This window comes from Leuresthes tenuis, unplaced genomic scaffold, assembly GCF_036924035.1.
Source record: "Leuresthes tenuis unplaced genomic scaffold, fLeuTen1.0.hap1 SCAF_34, whole genome shotgun sequence".
In the NCBI taxonomy this organism is placed as follows: domain Eukaryota; kingdom Metazoa; phylum Chordata; class Actinopteri; order Atheriniformes; family Atherinopsidae; genus Leuresthes; species Leuresthes tenuis.
The window spans coordinates 102488-124491 of NW_027325388.1; the positions used below are offsets into that span (position 1 = coordinate 102488).

The window sequence follows — 22004 nt, forward strand, 5'->3', positions numbered from 1 at the left end:
TTGTCGCCAGTGCACCCTGATAGCCCATTTTGGTTTGCTTTTTAGTTTGAAGGGAGATCTTGGACTTTTACCCGGTTATGCCAGGGGTACTGTGAAAGTCCCACTATTTACAATGCTGCCCTCAAAGCTAGTCTGGATTAACTTCAATCAACCACAGGCTCTGCTCTTTTGCAGTATGTGGATGACATCCTTTTATGTAGTCCATCTAAACAACAGTGTGAAAAAGACAGTGAATCTGTTGAAACATCTTCCTTCTTATGGCCATAAAGCCAGCCTTTCTAATTTACAGTTTGTACAGGACGAAGTCACCTTTTTGGGTCATGTGATTTCTAAGGATGGGCGCTCACTTTCTCCTAAACGTGTTGCTGCAGTTCAGATCATTCCTAAACCGGTTACTAAAAAACAGCTTATGTCATTCTTAGGTATAACATCTTACTGCAGGAACTTTATTCCTAACTACTCTTTTCTCGAAGCTCTCTTAGGTGCTCTTATCCATGGTAAAGGCCTCCAGTCAGCTGATCGTGTTCCATGGACTCCTGAGGCTGAATCAGCCTTTAGTCAGCTTAAGCTGGCTCTTCAAACAGCACCAACACTTGGCATTCCAGATCCTCATAAACCTTTCATACAGGCAGTTGATGAGAAGCATGGTTGTATGACATCTGTTCTTATGCAGGAACATGGGGCAGGCAAAGGCCAGTGGCTCATTTCTCAGCAAAACTGGACTCTGTGGCTGCAGGCCTGCCTGGTTGTCTTCGTGCTGTTGCAGCTGCAGAGAAAGCTGTCCTGGCCTCCCAAGATATTGTGGGCTACGCTAATTTGACTGTTTTGGTTCCTCATGCTGTTGCCATTATTCTTCTCGAGCAGAAAACTTCACATCTTTCAACTGCTCGTTGGCTCAGATACACCTCTGTGATATGCCAAATGTCACTGTTAAACGTTGTACTGTTCTGAATCCTGCTACTTTGCTTCCGACTCCTGAGGATGGGGAGCCTCATGACTGTGAAGCTGTTTTGGAACAAGTTTGTACACCCCGACCTGATCTTTTAGAGACTCCTCTTCCAAACTCTGACATGATTCTTTTTGTAGATGGATCAGCTTTGCGTGATCCAGCCACAGGTACTAACTGTATTTGGTTTGCAGTATGTTCTTCACATGACACTTTGTTGTCTGGTTCTCTTCCTAAACATTTCTCTGCTCAAACTACTGAGCTTATTGCACTTACTGAAGCTTGTAAGTTGGCAGCTGGTAAGTCACTATTTACACAGATTCCAGATATGCTTTTGGTGTTGTTCATGACTTTGGTGCGCTGTGGAAACACAGGCATTTCCTTAAATCAGATGGTAAAACTATTCTGAACTCCAAGCAGGTTTCTGATCTTCTTGATGCGATCCTTTTGCCTACAGCAATCTCGGTCTGTAAGTGTGCGGCTCACACTAACTCAGACGATCCTGTTGCTTGTGGCAATGCCAGAGCTGATGCTGCAGCTAAGCAAGCAGCTAAATCTTTTCCTGTTTTCGCTTCCCTCTCTTTGCAGGCAGAAGACTCCCTCACAGATCTCCATGCTTTGCAAACTTTTGCCTCTGCAGATTAAATTTGGTCACACTTAGCATACTGACTGTCAGTGTAAACGTTAACAACCTTTTTGTTATTTAATTTACAAGCTTCAGTTAAAGCGAGTAATTTTTTGGTAGTGGTTGTTTTAAGAAAACTTCAGTTTTTGTTACTACTGTAAATCCTGTAGCATTTGTGCCATCAGGGTTTTTTGCTTGACCTGTTGAATAAATATAGTTATTTCTGCATTTTCATAACGTATATCAGTTAAGTCTGGCCTGGGTAAAACACTGATGGTTATTTCTGACATGCAATCATGAGGCTTTCCATCTGTGGGGTAGGTAGCAGTGTGGATGGATTAAGTGTAGCACATCTCTCGACAACAAGGTGTGGCTGTGAAAGAAGAACTGTTATGTAGGAGAGATGTCTGGTAAAGATATTTTGTTAAGTAACCATATCACAGCCACTGCATGAGGTACCTTAAGTGTTAATGGGTGAAATAACACCATTATTGTTGATGCCTGCACTGCCAATGGCTTCTGGCCATTGATTCAAAAGTACGATCTCGTCCCTTTTTCCCCCTTTCAGTGGACACTGGCCCCTAATTACCGCAATTCAGCAGGGGGTCTTTCATTAGGAGTACTGGACTCCCCCGTGCACGGTTTCAGCTCCGACCCTGGACAGCGGAAAAAACGTTGAGATCTGGTTTGAGGACCCAATTGTTGAGAAAAGTCTCTCAATGAGACTCAGAGTTGCTGGAGTCAGTTAATGCAAAGGTTTAATCTTGCAGCAAGTTCAAGAATGTGTGTGTGTATGGGTGTATGTGTGCGAACGTGTGTGAGTTTGTGAGAGTTTAAAGAACCTGTTATCCACAGGCAGGTCTTAACTAGTATGGCACGGGTCCAGCCTGTCTCATCTTTTTTGGAAGGTCCAGCGCTCGGCCGTAACCCTTCTGTCTGTTTGGACTCTCACATACATTCGGTTAATCATAGAAAAACGAGAACAAAACTTTTTAGCCCCTTAAATTCATAAAACAGACATGGTGCAGTTATTTCCATTCTAGAAAATAAGAGTAATCACCACCATTTCTATAAATTCTGGATATTCTAACAATCTGAATCTTTTTTAAATGTTCGATGAAGCCCTTTGCTGTTCTGTTTAGAGACTCAGCTGATCATAAACCAAGTTTTGCTCTTGAACCAAGCTTCTAAACTCTTCACCTTTTTCATTTCTCAGTTAGTATTCACTTTAAAACTGATTAAAAGAAAAATTAAATGAATGCCTATCAACAAATGTGGGATCTAAACTCTAGTGCTTCCTCTAAAATAATTTCCTTTCTCAATTCAGAAATGTGTGTGTTTAAGTCACAACTCCCGTGACACCAAAACGGCTTTCTTTTCTCTCTTTTCTCTACACTCTGCACTGTGAGTACACACACCAAATCAGAAAGGCTTTTTTCTCTCTTTTCTACATTATGGACTGTGGGGACACAAAACCGCTCTCTCTCTTTTTTTTTTTGATTGTGTGCCAGGGCGTTGTCTCACGTATTAGATTATGCTTAAGATACGAATGGGTTTATCAGTCACATCAGAATCCATACATACTGATCCTCCCGTAATAAAATGGTCGGATCTTATCAAACACACTTTGTTTCTTGTGACAAGTCAGCGAAACAGCGTATACACGTCAAGACACTGAATCAAGTTTGCCACAAGAACTCATAAGTTTGGCAGTATTGCTCTGCCGTCAGCAATCATACACCCATTTTATTTTCATGAGACATGTGCAGGCACCTGTTCATCTACTGTTCTATCACTATGAATTAGTTTATCTATTATCAATAAGGATACTTCTACAACTACTATCAAAGATGTCCGGACTTCTTATGTTGTCAGTTGCTATATATGAATAAGTGGGTTGCTACTGAAAAGCATTAAGCATGTCACACAGCCCAAACATATAACATTTCAGGACACACCACACAGTTAACAACCACAGTGAAGCGTGTCAAAGCCCAAACATGTAACATTCAACAGGACACTTACACAACATATTCAAATCAAACAGTCAGACAACATACAAGAACATATACCCCAGCCGGCATTGCTCCCTGCCTATTTTCCTACAACTCACTATGTGTGCGCACACCTTTATTCACAAACTCTTCAACTTATACTCTTTTACCGAAGCTGCTACAGCTCGATTGGCCAAATACCCTTAGATCCTATTTCGGTGAATTTGACATCTGCCTTGCATTTAACAGATTAGCGGTTTAGCAGTTTTAATTTAGTTTGAGTGAAGGAATTCATTTTATAGCAAAATCCAAAATCGTGAAGAAGAGAGAAGAAAGTAAGCTTATTCTCGGATTCCTGAAACTTTAGATTTGCTCTTTCTTTTACTGCAAAGTACAACGTTGAGCAGCACTAATGAGTTGTTTCTATTTTTGGCAGGCTTTACCTTTGTGGATGAAGCCCTTTCTGTCTGTGCAAAAGAAATCTTGTTACTGTGCAGAGTGACTTCTCTGAGTAGAGTCGCCTTACTTGTTGCGACTGTGCCGATGTTCGAAGCTGGAGTGCAAAGTTGTTGCTTGAATGGTGCTCGCTGGAGCATGCGGTAGTGTAAAGTTATACCATTTAAAAGGGCTGAAGAGAGCTCAGTGCAGCGGGTGGGCGGAGGTGCAAAGTGACACTATGGCCATAAAAAGAACACTGCTACAAGTGCCCATTGTGCCAGGAAGGGCCCTCGGACGTGAACCAGTGGACAGTTATCGCTTCTCGGCCTTTTGGCTAAGATCAAGTGTAGTATCTGTTCTTATCAGTTTAATGTCTGATGTGTCCTCTATGCGAGGACTACATATTAAATGGATTTTTATCAATAGGAGTTGAAAAAGGAGCTTGCTCCGTTCACTCCAAGCATCGACCCGGTACTCCAGTACCGCTGGGAACGGTGCGCTCTCCTCTGCTCTTGTGTAAAAGCAAACAGTGGTGCAGGATGGAAGTTTCAGGGAGCCCAAGATGAAACTTTCTTTTAATCTGCTGAGAAAAGAGAGTGAATGCGAAGCAGACTTTAACACGGCTCTGGGAGCGAGCCGAGTGCGGGCTAACCGGGAGAATTGCTTGAAAGAAACGCGACACCGAATGAGCGGTCAGAACAAAGCCTCAATACGGTGTTCCCATGTTGTTTGTGGCTGCCTTGTCTTTTGCACAGAGTAAAAGACAAGGCAGCCATCGAATAGGGCCCGATTGTTCCTACTTGGTCAGCCGAGGAGCAAGGGGGGGGGGGGGGGGGGGGGGCAAGCGTCTCAACCAAGCAAAGCTCACCATGGGGAAGGTGGCTATGCCAACTAGCCTGATGCCCTGCTCCCGCAGTGATGGATAATCGTACTCTGGTTTCTCTTCATAATGTACAAGTCTTTAGCCTTTTACTAAAGACTTCCGTGGAGAGCAGCACTAATGAATTGTTTCTATTTTTGGCAGGCTTTACCTTTGCGGGTGAAGCCCTTTCTGTCTGTGCAAAAGAAATCTTGTTACTGTGCAGAGTGACTTCTCTGAGTAGAGTCGCCTTACTTGTTGCGACTGTGCCGATGTTCAAAGCTGGAGTGCAAAGTTGTTGCTTGAATGGTGCTCGCTGGAGCGTGCGGTAGTGTAAAGTTATACCATTTAAAAGGGTTGAAGAGTGCTCAGTGCAGCGGGTGGGTGGAGGTGCAAAGTGACACTATGGCCATAAAAAGAACACCGCTACAAGTGCGCATTGTGCCAGGAAGGGCCCTCGGACGTGAACCAGTGGACAGATATCACTTCTCGGCCTTTTGGCTAAGATCAAGTGTAGTATCTGTTTTTATCAGTTTAATATGTGATATGTCTATGCAAGGACTACATATTAAATGGATTTTTATCAATAGGATTTGAAAAAGGAGCTTGCTCCGTTCACTCCAAGCATCGACCCGGTACTGCAGTGCCGCAGGGAACGGTGCGCTCTCCTCTGCTCTTGTGAAAAAGCAAACAGCGGTGCAGGATGGAAGTTTCTTTTAGTCTGCTGAGAAAAGAGAGTGAATGCGAAGTAGACTTTAACACGGCTCTGGGAGCGAGCCGAGTGCGGGCTAACCAGGAGAAATGCTTGAAAGAAACGCGACACCGAATGAGCGGTCAGAACAAAGCCTCAATACGGTGTTCCTGTGGTGTTTTTATAAAATGCGGTGAAAATAAAGGTGTGAATGCCCCATAGAAAACTAAAAGGTGGAGCGGAAGGAAGTGTTCGGCTGCAAGAAGGTGTGAATGTCCGACTATATTTGGTGAAAAGCAGGTGAAGCAAGGTCTGAATGCCCAACCTTACATCATCAAAAGCGAGATCAGAGGTTTTTGGCTGCAAGAAGGCCATAGTTTGCCAAAAGCGGGTAAGGTGCGAATGACCGACTAAATATCAACAAAAGTGGGGGCGGAGGTCTTCGGATGCAAGTGGGTGTGAATATCCCACCATACAAGTATGGTGGAGAGGAAGCTGTGAATGGCCGACCATAGTTTGCAAAAAGCGGGTGAGAAAAAGTGCGAATGTCCAACCATACATGATCGAAACAGGGTGTTTGGCTGCGACAAGGTGTGAATGTCCACCCATAATTAATGAAAAGCGGGCAACAAGTAGGTTCGAATGCCATACCATACATCATCAAAAGCAGGAGTGGATGTGTTCGGCTACAAGAAGGTTTGAATGTCCGAGCATAGTTTGTAAAAAGCGGGTAAGAAAAGGTTCGAATGCCCGAACATACACCATCAAAAGAGGGAGCGGAGGTGTTCCGCTGTAAAACGGTGTGAATGTCCGACCATAGTTGGTAAAAAGTGGGTATGAAAAGGTGCGAATGCCCAAATTCGGCTGCAAAAAACTGTGTTCGGCTGCAAAAAGGTGTGAATGTTCGACTAAAGTTTGTAAAAAGCGGGTAGGACAAGGTGCGAATGCCTGACAATGTATGATCAAAAGCGGAAGCGGAGGTGTTCAGCTGCAAGAAGGTCTAAATGTCCATAATTAATTGCTAGAAAACATGAAAGAAAATTTTCGAAAATCAATCCGCACATGATCATAAGTGGGAGAGGAGGTGTTCAGCTGCAAGAAGGTGTGAATATCCTACCATAATTGCTGAAAAATGTGTTAGAAACGGTAAGAATCCCGGACCATACCTCATCAAAAGCTAGAGAGGTGGTGTTCGGCTACAAGTAGGTGTGAATGTCTGACTAAAGTTCAAATATATTAACAAAAGCGGGAGGAGAGGTCTTCGGATGAGTGGTTGAGAATTTCCAACCATAATCTATAAAATGCGGTGAAAAAAAAGGTGTGATAGAAACCTAAAAGGTGGAGCGGAAGTGTTCGGCTGCAAGAAGGTGTGAATGTCCATCTATAGTTGGTGAAAAGCAGGAAAAGCAAGGTCTGAATGCCCAATCTTACATCATCAAAAGCGAGATCAGAGGTGTTTGGCGGCAAGAAAACGGGTAAGGTGTGAATGACCAACTAAATATCAACAAAAGTGGGGGCGGAGATCTTCGGATGCAAGTGGGTGTGAATATCCCACCATACAAGTATGGTGGAGAGGAAGCTGTGAATGGCCGACCATAGTTTGCAAAAAGCGGGTGAGAAAAGGTGCGAATGTCCAACCATACATGATCAAAACAGGGAGCGGAGGTGTTTGGCTGTGACAAGGTGTGAATGTCCACCCATAATTAATGAAAAGCGGGCAACAAGTAGGTTCGAATGCCCAACCATACATCAACAAAAGCAGGAGTGGATGTGTTTGGCTACAAGAAGGTTTGAATGTCCGAGCATAGTTTGTAAAAAGCGGGTAAGAAAAGGTGCGAATGCCCGACAAAGTATGATCAAAAGAGGGAGTGGAGGTTTTCGGCTACAAGAAGGTTTGAATGTTCGACCATAGTTTGTAAAAAGCGGGTAAGAAAAGGTGCGAATGCCCGACCATACACCATCAAAAGAGGGAGCGGAGGTGTTACACTTGAAAGACGGTGTGAATGTCCGACCATAGTTGGTAAAAAGTGGGTAAGAAAAGGTTCGAATGCCGGAATAAATACCATCAAAAGCGGAAGCGGAGGTGTTCGGCTGCAAGAAGGTGTGAACGTCCGACCAAAGTTTGTAAAAAGCAGTTAAGAAAAGGTTCGAATATCCAACCAAACATAATCAAAAGTGGGAGCAGAGCTGTTCGACTGCAAGTAGGTGTGAATATCCACCCATAATTCCTGAAAAATGGGTAAGAAAAGGTGCGCATGCCCAACCATACATCATCAAAAGAAGAAGTGGATGTGTTCTGCTACAAGAAGGTTTGAATGTCCAACCATAGTTTGTAAAAAGCGGGTAAGAAAAAGTTCGAATGCCCGAACATACACCATCAAAAGAGGGAGCGGAGGTGTTCCGCTGTAAGATGCTGCGAATGTCCGACCATAGTTGGTAAAAAGCGGGTAAGAAAAGGTTAAAAAACCGGACTGTACACAATCAATAGCGGGAGCGGAGTTGTTCGGCTACAAGAAGGTGTGAAAGTCCGACCATGGTTTGTAAAAAGCGGGTAAGACAAGGTGCGAATGCCCGACAATGTATGATCAAAAGAGGGAGCGGAGTTGTTCGGCTGCAAGGTCTGAATTTCCAACCATAATTTGTAAACACCGTTGAAGAAAAGGCTCGAAAGCCCGACTATACACCATCAAAAGCGGGAGCGGAGGTGTTCAGCTGCAAGAAGGTCTGAATGTCCACCAATAATTACTGAAAAATGGGTAAGAAAAGGTGTGAATGCCCAACTATACATCATCACAAGCAGAAGTGGATGTGTTCGGCCACAAGAAGGTTTAAATGTCCGACCATAGTTTGTAAAAGGCGGGTAAGAAAAGGTTCGAATGCCCGAACATACACCATCAAAAGAGGGAGCGGAGGTGTTACACTTGAAAGACGGTGTGAATGTCCGACCATAGTTGGTAAAAAGTGGGTAAGAAAAGGTTCGAATGCCGGAATATATACCATCAAAAGCGGAAGCGGAGGTGTTCGGCTGCAAGAAGGTGTGAACGTCCGACCAAAGTTTGTAAAAAGCAGTTAAGAAAAGGTTCGAATATCCAACCAAACATAATCAAAAGTGGGAGCAGAGCTGTTCGACTGCAAGTAGGTGTGAATATCCACCCATAATTCCTGAAAAATGGGTAAGAAAAGGTGCGCATGCCCAACCATACATCATCAAAAGAAGAAGTGGATGTGTTCTGCTACAAGAAGGTTTGAATGTCCAACCATAGTTTGTAAAAAGCGGGTAAGAAAAAGTTCGAATGCCCGAACATACACCATCAAAAGAGGGAGCGGAGGTGTTCCGCTGTAAGATGCTGCGAATGTCCGACCATAGTTGGTAAAAAGCGGGTAAGAAAAGGTTAAAAAACCGGACTGTACACAATCAATAGCGGGAGCGGAGTTGTTCGGCTACAAGAAGGTGTGAAAGTCCGACCATGGTTTGTAAAAAGCGGGTAAGACAAGGTGCGAATGCCCGACAATGTATGATCAAAAGAGGGAGCGGAGTTGTTCGGCTGCAAGGTCTGAATTTCCAACCATAATTTGTAAACACCGTTGAAGAAAAGGCTCGAAAGCCCGACTATACACCATCAAAAGCGGGAGCGGAGGTGTTCAGCTGCAAGAAGGTCTGAATGTCCACCAATAATTACTGAAAAATGGGTAAGAAAAGGTGTGAATGCCCAACTATACATCATCACAAGCAGAAGTGGATGTGTTCGGCCACAAGAAGGTTTAAATGTCCGACCATAGTTTGTAAAAGGCGGGTAAGAAAAGGTTCGAATGCCCGAACATACACAATCAAAAGAGGGAGCGGAGGTGTTTCACTGCAAGAAGGTGTGAATGTCCGAGCATAGTTTGTAAAAAGTGGGTAAGAAAAGGTTCGAATGCCAGAACATACACCATCAAAAGAGGGAGCGGAGGTGTTCCGCTGTAAGAAGGTGTGAATGTCCGACCATAGTTGGTAAAAAGCGGGTAAGAAAAGGCTAAAATACCCAACTCTACACAATCAATAGCGGGAGCGGAGTTGTTCGGCTAAAAGAAGGTATGAAAGTCCGACCATGGTTTGTAAAAAGCGGGTAAGAAAAGGTTCGAATGCCAAAATATACACCATCAAAAGCGGAAGCCGAGGTGTTCGGCTGCAAGTAGGTGTGAATGTCAGATCATAATTTGTAAAAAGCTGATGAGAAAGGTGTGAATGACCGACAATAATTGCTGAAAAATGTGTTAGAAAAGGTAAGAATGCCGGACCATTCATCATCAAAAGCCGGAGAAGAGGTGTTCGGCTGCAAGAAGCTGTGAATGTCCAGCCATAATAACTCAAAAACGGGTAAGAAAAGGTAGTATTGCCAGACCATAAATGATCAAAACAGGGAGCGGAGGTGTTCCGCTGTAAGAAGGTGTGAATGTCCCACCATAATTGGTAAAAAGCGGGTAAGAAAAGGTTAAAATACCCGACTGTACACAATCAATAGCGGGAGCGGAGTTGTTTGGCTACTAAAAGGTGTGAAAGTCCGACCATGGTTTGTAAAAAGCGGGTAAGAAAAGGTGCGAATGCCCTACAATGTATGATCAAAAGAGGGAACGGAGGTTTTCGGCTGCAAGAAGGTCTAAATGTCCAACCATAATTTGTAAAAACCGGGGAAGAAAAGGCTCGGAAGCCCGACTATACACCATCAAAAGCGGGAGCGGAGGTGTTCAGCTGCAAGAAGGTCTGAATGTCCATCAATAATTGCTAGAAAACATGAAAAAAAATGTTCGAATATCCAACCGCACATGATCATAAGTGGGAGCAGAGGGGTTCAGCTGCAAGAAGGTGTGAATGTCCACCCATAATTCCTCAAAAATGGGTAAAAAAAAAGGTGCGAATGCCCAACCATACATCATCAAAAGCAGGACTGGATGTGTTCGGCTACAAGAAGGTTTGAATGTCCGAGCATAGTTTGTAAAAAGCGGGTAAGAAAAGGTTCGAATGCCCGAACATACACCATCAAAAGAGGGAGCGGAGGTGTTCCGCCATAAGAAGGTGTGAATGTCCGACCGTAGTTGGTAAAAAGCGGGTAAGAAAAGGTTAAAATACCCGACTGTACACAATCAATAGCGGGAAGGGATGTGTTCGGCTACAAGAAAGTGTGAAAGTCCAACCATGTTTTGTAAAAAGTGGTTAAGAAAAGGTGCGAATGCCCGACAATGTATGATCAAAAGAGGGAGCGGAGGTTTTCGGCTGCAAGAAGGTCTGAATGTCCAACCATAATTTGTAAAAACCGGGGAAGAAAAGGCTCGAAAGCCCGACTATACACCATCAAAAGCGGGAGGAGAGGTGTTCAGCTGCAAGAAGGTCTCAATGTCCATCAATAATTGCTAGAAAACATGAAAGAAAATTTTCGAATATCAAACCGCACATGATCATATGCGGGAGAGGAGGTGTTCAGCTGTAAGATGGTGTGAATGTCCACCCATAATTCCTGAAAAATGGGTAAAAAAAGGTGCGAATGCCCAACCATACAACATCAAAAGCAGGTGTGAATGTCATCATAATTTGCAAAAACCTGATGAGAAATGGTGAGAATGCCCGACTATACACCATCAAATGCGGGAGCGGAGGTGTTCGGCTGTGAGTAGGTGTGAATGTCCGACCATACTTGCTGAAATATATGACAAAGCAGTTTTCACTTGGTTTGAGTGAAGGAATTCATTTTATATCAAAATCCGAAATTGTGTAGAACTCGTGGAAATAAGTTTATTCTCGGATTCCTAAAGGTTTAGTGTTGTTCTTTGGTATACTGCAAAGTAATACTTTCTATTTTGTTGAAACCCATTCAGACATGGATAAATATGAAGGACAAAGCAGTTTTACCTTGGTTTGAGTGAAGGAATTCATTTTATATCAAAATCCGAAATTGTGTAGAACTGGTGATAAGAAGCTTATTCTCGGATTCCTAAAGGTTTAGTGTTGTTCTTTGGTATACTGTAAAGTAATACTTTCTTTTTTGTTGAAACCTATTCAGACATGGATAAATATTAAGGACAAAGCAGTTTTAACTTGGTTTGAGTGAAGGAATTCATTTTATATCAAAATCTGAAATTGTGTAGAACTGGTGATAAGAAGCTTATTCTCGGATTCCTAAAGGTTTAGTGTTGTTCTTTGGTATACTGCAAAGTAATACTTTCTTTTTTGTTGAAACCGATTCAGACATGGATAAATATGAAGGACAAAGCAGTTTTAACTTGGTTTGAGTGAAGGAATTCATTTTATATCAAAATCCGAAATTGTGTAGAACTGGCGATAAGAAGCTTATTCTCGGATTCCTAAAGGTTTAGTGTTGTTCTTTGGTATACTACAAAGTAATACTTTCTTTTTTGTTGAAACTTATTCAGACATGGATAAATATTAAGGACAAAGCAGTTTTAACTTGGTTTGAGTGAAGGAATTCATTTTATATCAAAATCCGAAATTGTGTAGAACTGGTGATAAGAAGCTTATTCTCGGATTCCTAAAGGTTTAGTGTTGTTCTTTGGTATACTGCAAATTAATACTTTCTTTTTTGTTGAAACCTATTCAGACATGGATAAATATGAAGGACAAAGCAGTTTTAACTTGGTTTGAGTGAAGGAATTCATTTTATATCAAAATCCGAAATTGTGTAGAACTGGTGATAAGAAGCTTATTCTCGGATTCCTGAAAAGGTTTAGAGTTGTTCTTTCCTATCCTGCAAAGTACAACGTTCTTTTTTGTTTAAAGCTATTATGACATGGATAAATATGAAGGACAAAGCAGTTTTAACTTAATCGGTTTCAACAAAATAGAAAGTATTACTTTGCAGTATACCAAAGAACAACACTAAACCTTTTCAGGAATCCGAGAATAAGCTTCTTATCACCAGTTCTACACAATTTCGGATTTTGATATAAAATGAATTCCTTCACTCAAACCAAGTTAAAACTGCTTTGTCCTTCATATTTATCCATGTCTGAATCGGTTTCAAGCCTTTTCTTCCCCGGTTTTTACAAATTATGGTTGGACATTCAGACCTTCTTTTAGCCGAAAACCTCCGCTCCCTCTTTTGATCATACATTGTCGGGCATTCGCACCTTTTCTTACCCGCTTTTTACAAAACATGGTCGGACTTTCACACCTTCTTGTAGCCGAACACATTCGCTCCCGCTATTGATTGTGTACAGTCGGGTATTTTAACCTTTTCTTACCCACTTTTTACCAACTACGGTCGGACATTCACACCTTCTTATGGCGGAACACCTCCGCTCCCTCTTTTGATGGTGTATGTTTGGGCATTCGAACCTTTTCTTACCCGCTTTTTACAAACTATGGTCGGACATTCAAACCTTCTTGTAGCCGAACACATCCAGTTCTGCTTTTGAGGATGTATGGTTGGACTTTCACACCTTTTACTAGCCAAACAACTCCGCTCCCGCTATTGATTGTGTACAGTCGGGTATTTTAACCTTTTCTTACCCGCTTTTTACCAATTATGGTCGGACATTCACACCTTCTTACAGCGGAACACCTCCGCTCGCTGTTTTGATCATTTATGGTCTGGCAATACTACCTTTTCTTAAACGTTTTTGAGTAATTGTGGCTGGACATTCACAGCTTCTTGCATCCGAACACCTTTTCTCTGCTTTTGATGATGAATAGTCCGGCATTCTTACCTTTTCTAACACATTTTTCAGTAATTATTGTCGGTCATTCACACCTTTCTCATCAGCTTTTTGCAAATTATGATCTGACATTCACACCTACTTGCAGCCGAACACCTCGGCTTCCGTTTTTGATGGTGTATATTTTGGCATTCGAACCTTTTCTTACCCACTTTTTACAAACTATGCTCGGACATTCACACCTTCTTGCAGCGAAACCCCTCCGCTCCCTCTTTTGATTGTGTATGTTTGGGCATTCGAACCTTTTCTTACCCGCTTTTTACAAACTATGGTCGGACATTCAAACCTTCTTGTGGCCGAACACATCCACTTCTGCTTTTGATGATGTATAGTTGGGCATTCACATCTTTTCTTACCCATTTTTCAGTAATTATTGGTGGACATTCAGACCTTCTTGCTGCTGAACCCCTCTGCTCCCGCTTTTGATGGTGTATAGTCGGGCTTTCGAGGCTTTTCTTCAACGGTGTTTACAAATTATGGTTGGAAATTCAGACCTTGCAGCCGAACACCTCCGCTCCCTCTTTTGATCATACATTGTCGGGCATTCGCACCTTGTCTTACCCGCGTTTTACAAACCATGGTCGGACTTTCACACCTTCTTGTAGCCGAACAACTCCGCTCCCGCTATTGATTGTGTACAGTCGGGTATTTTAACCTTTTCTTACCCGCTTTTTACCAATTATGGTCGGACTTTCACACCGTCTTACAGCGGAACACCTCCGCTCCCTCTTTTGATGGTGTATGTTCGGGCATTCGAACTTTTTCTTACCCACTTTTTACAAACTATGGTCGGACATTCAAACCTTCTTGTAGCAGAACACATCCACTTCTTCTTTTGATGATGTATGGTTGGGCATTCGCACCTTTTCTTACCCATTTTTCAGGAATTATGGGTGGACATTCACACCTATTTGCAGTCGAACAGCTCTGCTCCCACTTTTGATTATGTTTGGTTGGATATTCGAACCTTTTCTTAACTGCTTTTTACAAACTTTTGTCGGACGTTCACACCTTCTTGCAGCCGAACACCTCCGTTTCCGCTTTTGATGGTATATATTCGGGCATTCGAACCTTTTCTTACCCGCTTTTTACCAACTATGGTCGGACATTCGCACCATCTTACAGCGGAACACCTCCGCTCCCTCTTTTGATGGTGTATTTTCGGGCATTCGCACCTTTTCTTACCCGCTTTTTACAAACTATGGTTGGACATTCAAACCTTCTTGTAGCCGAAAACCTCCACTCCCTCTTTTGATCATACATTGTCGGGCATTCGCACCTTTTCTTACCCGCTTTCTACAAACTATGCTCGGACATTCAAACCTTCTTGTAGCCAAACACATCCACTCCTGCTTTTGTTGATGTATGGTTGGGCATTCGAACCTACTTGTTGCCCGCTTTTCATTAATTATGGGTGGACATTCAGACCTACTTGCAGCCGAACACCTCGGCTTCCGCTTTTGATGGTGTATATTTTTGCATTCGAACCTTTTCTTACCCGCTTTTTACAAACCATGGTCGGACTTTCACACCTTCTTTTAGCCGAACAACTCCGCTACCGCTATTGATTGTGTAGAGTCGGGTATTTTAACCTTTTCTTACCCGCTTTTTACCAACAATGGTTGGACATTCACACCTTCTTACAGGGGAACACTTCCGCTCCCTCTTTTGATGGTGTATGTTCGGGCATTCGAACCTTTTCTTACCCACTTTTTACAAACTATGCTCGGACATTCACACCTTCTTGCAGCGAAACACCTCCGCTCCCTCTTTTGATTGTGTATGTTCGGGCATTCAAACCTTTTCTTACCCGCCTTTTACAAACTATGGTCGGACATTCAAACCTTCTTGTGGCCGAACACATCCACTTCTGCTTTTGATGATGTATAGTTGGGCATTCACACCTTTTCTTACCCATTTTTCAGTAATTATTGGTGGACATTCAGACCTTCTTGCAGCTGAACACCTCTGCTCCCGCTTTTGATGGTGTATAGTCGGGCTTTCGAGGCTTTTCTTCAACGGTGTTTACAAATTATGGTTGGAAATTCAGACCTTGCAGCCGAACACCTCCGCTCCCTCTTTTGATCATACATTGTCGGACATTCGCACCTTGTCTTACCCGCGTTTTACAAACCATGGTCGGACATTCACAGCTTCCTCTCCACCATACTTGTATGGTGGGATATTCACACCCACTTGCATCCGAAGACCTCCGCCCCCACTTTTGTTGATATTTAGTCGGTCATTCACACCTTACCCGTTTTCTTGCAGCCAAACACCTCTGATCTCGCTTTTGATGATGTAAGATTGGGCATTCAGACCATGCTTTTCCTGCTTTTCACCAACTACAGACGGACATTCACACCTTCTTGCAGCCGAACACTTCCGCTCCACCTTTTAGGTTTCTATCACACCTTTTTTTTCACCGCATTTTATAGATTATGGTTGGAAATTCTCAACCACTAATCCGAAGACCTCTCCTCCCGCTTTTGTTAATATATTTGAACTTTAGTCAGACATTCACACCTACTTGCAGCCGAACACCACCTCTCTAGCTTTTGATGATGTATGGTCCGGCATTCCTACCGTTTCTAACACATTTTTCAGCAATTATGGTAGGACATTCACACCTTCTTGCAGCTGAACACCTCCTCTCCCACTTATGATCATATGCAGATTGATTTTCGAAAATTTTGTTTCATGTTTTCTAGCAATTAATGATGGACATTTAGACCTTCTTGCAGCTGAATACCTCCGCTCCCGCTTTTGATCATACATGGTCAGGCATTCGAACCTTGTCTTACAAACTTTAGTCAAACATTCACACCTTTTTGCAGCCCAACAGTTTTTTTCAGCCGATTTTGGGCATTCGAACCTTTTCATACCCACTTTTTACCAACTATGGTCGGACATTCAAACCTTCTTGTAGCCGAACACATCCAGTCCTGCTTTTGATGATGTATGTTCAGGCATTCGAACCTTTTCTTACCCGCTTTTTACAAACTATGCTCGGACATTCAAATCTTCTTGTAGCCAAACACATCCACTCCTGCTTTTGATGATGTATGGTTGGGCATTCGAACCTACTTGTTGCCCGCTTTTCATTAATTATGGGTGGACATTCACACCTTGTCGCAGCCAAACACCTCCGCTCCCTGTTTTCATCATGTATGGTTGGACATTCGCACCTTTTCTCACCCGCTTTTTGCAAACTATGGTCGGCCATTCACAGCTTCCTCTCCACCATACTTCTATGGTGGGATATTCACACCCACTTGCATCCGAAGACCTCCGCCCCCACTTTTGTTGATATTTAGTCGGTCATTCGCACCTTACCCACTTTTGGCAAACTATGGCCTTCTTGCAGCCAAAAACCTCTGATCTCGCTTTTGATGATGTAAGGTTGGGCATTCAGACCTTGCTTCACCTGCTTTTCACCAAATATAGTCGGACATTCACACCTTCTTGCAGCCGAACACTTCCGCTCCACCTTTTAGTTTTCTATGGGGCATTCACACCTTTTTTTTCACCGCATTTTATAAAAACACCACAGGAACACCGTATTGAGGCTTTGTTCTGACCGCTCATTCGGTGTCGCGTTTCTTTCAAGCAATTCTCCTGGTTAGCCCGCACTCGGCTCGCTCCCAGAACCGTGTTAAAGTCTACTTCGCATTCACTCTCTTTTCTCAGCAGACTAAAAGAAAGTTTCATCTTGGGCTCCCTGAAACTTCCATCCTGCACCGCTGTTTGCTTTTTCACAAGAGCAGAGGAGAGCGCACCGTTCCCAGGGGCACTACAGTACCGGGTCGATGCTTGGAGTGAACGGAGCAAGCTCCTTTTTCAACTCCTATTGATACAAATCCATTTAATATGTAGTCCTCGCATAGAGGACACATCAGACATTAAACTAATAAGAACAGATACTACACTTGATCTTAGCCAAAAGGCCGAGAAGCGTTAACTGTCCACTGGTTCACGCCCGAGGGCCCTTCCTGGCACAATGCGCACTTGTAGCGGTGTTCTTTTTATGGCCATAGTGTCACTTTGCACCTCGGCCCACCCGCTGCACTGAGCACTCTTCAGCCCTTTTAAATGGTATAACTTTACACTACCGCACGCTCCAGCGAGCACCATTCAAGCAACAACTTTGCACTCCAGCTTCGAACATTGGCACAGTCGCAACAAGTAAGGCGACTCTACTCAGAGAAGTCACTCTGCACAGTAACAAGATTTCTTTTGCACAGACAGAAAGGGCTTCATCCGCAAAGATAAAGCCTGCCAAAAATAGAAACAACTCATTAGTGCTGCTCAACGTTGTACTTTGCAGTAAAACAAAGAGCAAATCTAAAGATTCAGGAATCCGAGAATAAGCTTACTTCCATGAGTTCTTCACGATTTCGGATTTTGCTATAAAATGAATTCCTTCACTCAAACTAAATTAAAACTGCTAAACCGCTAATCTGTTATATGTAAGGCAGATGTCAAATTCACCGAAATAGGATCTAAGGGTATTTGGCCAATCGAGCTGTAGCAGCTTCGGTAAAAGAGTATAAGTTGAAGAGTTTGTGAATAAAGGTGTGCGCACACATAGTGAGTTGTAGGAAAATAGGCAGGGAGCAATGCCGGCTGGGGTATAGGTTCTTGTATGTTGTCTGACTGTTTGATTTGAATGTGTTGTGTAAGTGTCCTGTTGAATGTTACATGTTTGGGCTTTGACACGCTTCACTGTGGTTGTTAACTGTGTGGTGTGTCCTGAAATGTTATATGTTTGGGCTGTGTGACATGCTTAATGCTTTTCAGTAGCAACCCACTTATTCATATATAGCAACTGACAACATAAGAAGTCCGGACATACTTTTATAGTAGTTGTAGAAGTATCCTTATTGATAATAGATAAACTAATTCATAGTGATAGAACAGTAGATGAACAGGTGCCTGCACATGTCTCATGAAAATAAAATGGGTGTATGATTGCTGACGGCAGAGCAATACTGCCAAACTTATGAGTTCTTGTGGCAAACTTGATTCAGTGTCTTGACGTGTATACGCTGTTTCGCTGACTTGTCACAAGAAACAAAGTGTGTTTGATAAGATCCGACCATTTTATTACGGGAGGATCAGTATGTATGGATTCTGATGTGACTGATAAACTCATTCGTATCTTAAGCATAATCTAATACGTGAGACAACGCCCTGGCACACAATCAAAAAAAAAAAAAGAGAGAGCGGTTTTGTGTCCCCACAGTCCATAATGTAGAAAAGAGAGAAAAAAGCCTTTCTGATTTGTTGTGTGTGCTCACAGTGCAGAGTGTAGAGAAAAGAGAGAAAAGAAAGCCGTTTTGGTGTCACGGGTGTTGTGACTTACACACACACATTTCTGAATTGAGAAAGGAAATTATTTTAGAGGAAGCACTAGAGTTTAGATCCCACATTTGTTGATAGGCATTCATTTAATTTTTCTTTTAATCAGTTTTAAAGTGAATACTAACTGAGAAATGAAAAAGGTGAAGAGTTTAGAAGCTTGGTTCAAGAGCAAAACTTGGTTTATGATCAGCTGAGTCTCTAAACAGAACAGCAAAGGGCTTCATCGAACATTTAAAAAAGATTCAGATTGTTAGAATATCCAGAATTTATAGGAATGGTGGTGATTACTCTTATTTTCTAGAATGGAAATAACTGCACCATGTCTGTTTTATGAATTTAAGGGGCTAAAAAGTTTTGTTCTCGTTTTTCTATGATTAACCGAATGTATGTGAGAGTCCAAACAGACAGAAGGGTTACGGCCGAGCGCTGGACCTTCCAAAAAAGATGAGACAGGCTGGACCCGTGCCATACTAGTTAAGGCCTGCCTGTGGATTACAGGTTATTTAAACTCTCACACACACAAACTCACACACGTTCGCACACATACACCCATACACACACACATTCTTGAACTTGCTGCAAGATTAAACATTTGCATTAACTGACTCCAGCAACTCTGAGTCTCATTGAGAGACTTTTCTCAACAATTGGGTCCTCAAACCAGATCTCAACGTTTTTTCCGCTGTCCAGGGTCGGAGCTGAAACCGTGCACGGGGGAGTCCAGTACTCCTAATGAAAGACCCCCTGCTGAATTGCGGTAATTAGGGGCCAGTGTCCACTGAAAGGGGAAAAAGGGACGAGATCGTACTTTTGAATCAATGGCCAGAAGCCATTGGCAGTGCAGGCATCAACAATAATGGTGTTATTTCACCCATTAACACTTAAGGTACCTCATGCAGTGGCTGTGATATGGTTACTTAACAAAATATCTTTACCAGACATCTCTCCTACATAACAGTTCTTCTTTCACAGCCACACCTTGTTGTCGAGAGATGTGCTACACTTAATCCATCCACACTGCTACCTACCCCACAGATGGAAAGCCTCATGATTGCATGTCAGAAATAACCATCAGTGTTTTACCCAGGCCAGACTTAACTGATATACGTTATGAAAATGCAGAAATAACTATATTTATTCAACAGGTCAAGCAAAAAAACCCTGATGGCACAAATGCTACAGGATTTGCAGTAGTAACAGAAACTGAAGTTTTCTTAAAACAACCACTACCAAAAAATTACTCGAATTGGTAGCTTTAACTGAAGCTTGTAAATTAAATAACAAAAAGGTTGTTAACGTTTACACTGACAGTCAGTATGCCTTCTCAACTGTACATGTGTTAACACAGCATTGGAAAAACAGGTATGTAGACATCCACAGCTAAATGTATAAACTACAAATATTTTAGCATTATTAGATGTTATTCAATTGCCATCTACAATAGACTCGTATGAATGACCGGAAGGAAAACCATACTGCCAAAGAATTTGTTTAAATATGCTGCAGTATTGAGCCACGGACCATGTCATGTCTCAACAGGAGGGATTGAAGCAATAATGAACAAGGTTTTTACAGCATATGGTTTTACTAATTATTGAATTTTTTTTTTTAGAATAAATAAATGAATAAAGTTTTGTCTAGCAGGTCAAATATGTGCAAAATACATTCCACAGGGCAATCTAAGACCAAAACGAAGATAATTCCCTAAGCCAGTGTATCTTTTTCAACATATTTGTTTGGATTTCATTATTTCATTATTGTGTAGATTTCATTGAACTAAATAAATGTTAAGTGAAACGATTCTGCTCAGTGACAACAGAGGTTTTTACCAAATGGTCTGAAATATTTCCATGTGCACAAGCAGATGCACTCTCTGTAGCAAAATCACGCGTAAAATAACTAATTTCTAGATTTGAAATTCCTGAAAAGATCTTCAGTGATAATTTGACACACTTTGTAAACAATGTCATCTCACTGATGGCAAAGAACTTAAAATAGACCTTAGAAACCACTGTGATATAGAAGGTTTCGCTAACACATTGGAATTGTTTTACTATTTACATATGCATGTGCAGTGAAGAATTGCTTGCTGCTGATAAATGCAAAGAAGAACAGCTTACACATAGATGCTCACATATAGGCTGCTGAATGCAATGAAGACCTGCTTATCCAGTAAAGTTCAATGTCAATGTGTAATATTCAATTAGGATTTGCAAAACAGTGAAGTTAAACAATGAATGGGTCCATAGTCGGTATGAGAAGACTACAGGAATATTTACCTGGGTGTACGTTCAAACAGAGTTGAGAAAATTGCGATAAATTATTGTTTGTTTGTTTGTTAGTATGTATATGAATGTTATGTGTATAAACTGTGTTGAGTTATAGTTACTCAGTAGTGTCTCAGTGAAACAACCGACGGGGGAAGCCTTGCGGTGACAACAAAAGCAGTGTTTTACTGATCAGTCAAGTTGCTCCAGTGTACTCCATACAAACTGGTTGGCTACTGAAGGGATAGAAAATGGGGAATACTTGTTTTAAAGCAAACAAGGAATTAGATGGGAAAAATACATGTTTTAACGGGACCCAGACAATATTATATAGATGTCGCCACTGAAGTAAAGAACATTTACATGGGATGGTGTGAGGGTCCTCGTTTGGCTGACGTTCGCCGATATGCTCGCCATGCTCAGAACCAAGTTGAGACGCGTAAGACAACCAAAAGGGACAAGTGTGAAAAGGAGCTGCATTTGGCAACCATGACCATGTATTACGCAGTTGGTGTAAACAGAGGACGAGGCCGAAGACGTGGACGTGTGGGAGAGGAGGTCGAAATGGGCCACGCCAGAGCTATGATCCGAATATTTGTTTTTACTGTGGCCAGACTGGACACTGGAAGAAGGACTGTCCACAGCTAAAAAGTGATGAAATTGGGCAAAAGGCTGACTGAGGGTGGGAGGCAGGTTCTGGACGTCACGCGGCAGCGGAGCCTCCACTAATGGGTGATAACACAAACACACTCACACATTTTTCCTGCTCTGTGTAGTGAAGCAACGCTTGCCGACTGTGATTCACGTAGTAAAGTTTTGCATGCTATTTCCGTCCTAGAGCAAAGATATTTCTCTCAGAATATAGGAACTTATGTTCATCAGTAGTGACGTCAGGGGAGTTTGATTGTCCTCCAAAGTTAAGTGGAAACCACGTTTACTGTATGTCTGCATCAGGCCAGGTTGTGAAGGAGAAAATGACAATGCCCATTGCGTGTTGTCACTCCCGATGAGCTCTCCTTCAAACACTAATTTTTGTTATCAGAGTTGTGTCCCATTAACCTGATGGGCTGTGATCTCATGTGTAAATTAGGCATTATTTTAACTTCTACACCA

General features: G+C 42.3%; 4 non-coding genes across 4 annotated transcripts; 3 read left to right on the forward strand and 1 right to left on the reverse strand.

The window, feature by feature from the left end:
* Window positions 1-4317: 4317 nt before the first annotated feature.
* On the forward strand, window positions 4318-4508 carry LOC140285312 (U2 spliceosomal RNA). The gene has a single exon (XR_011910405.1). It is a non-coding gene; the product is annotated as a U2 spliceosomal RNA (small nuclear RNA).
* Window positions 4509-4931: 423 nt separating this feature from the next.
* On the forward strand, window positions 4932-5045 carry LOC140285274 (U5 spliceosomal RNA). The gene has a single exon (XR_011910370.1). It is a non-coding gene; the product is annotated as a U5 spliceosomal RNA (small nuclear RNA).
* Window positions 5046-5343: 298 nt separating this feature from the next.
* Window positions 5344-5531, forward strand: LOC140285204 (U2 spliceosomal RNA). Its single transcript, XR_011910341.1, has one exon. It is a non-coding gene; the product is annotated as a U2 spliceosomal RNA (small nuclear RNA).
* An 11497-nt stretch (window positions 5532-17028) lies between these two features.
* Window positions 17029-17219, reverse strand: LOC140285326 (U2 spliceosomal RNA). The gene has a single exon (XR_011910418.1). It is a non-coding gene; the product is annotated as a U2 spliceosomal RNA (small nuclear RNA).
* Between the last annotated feature and the right edge of the window lie 4785 nt (window positions 17220-22004).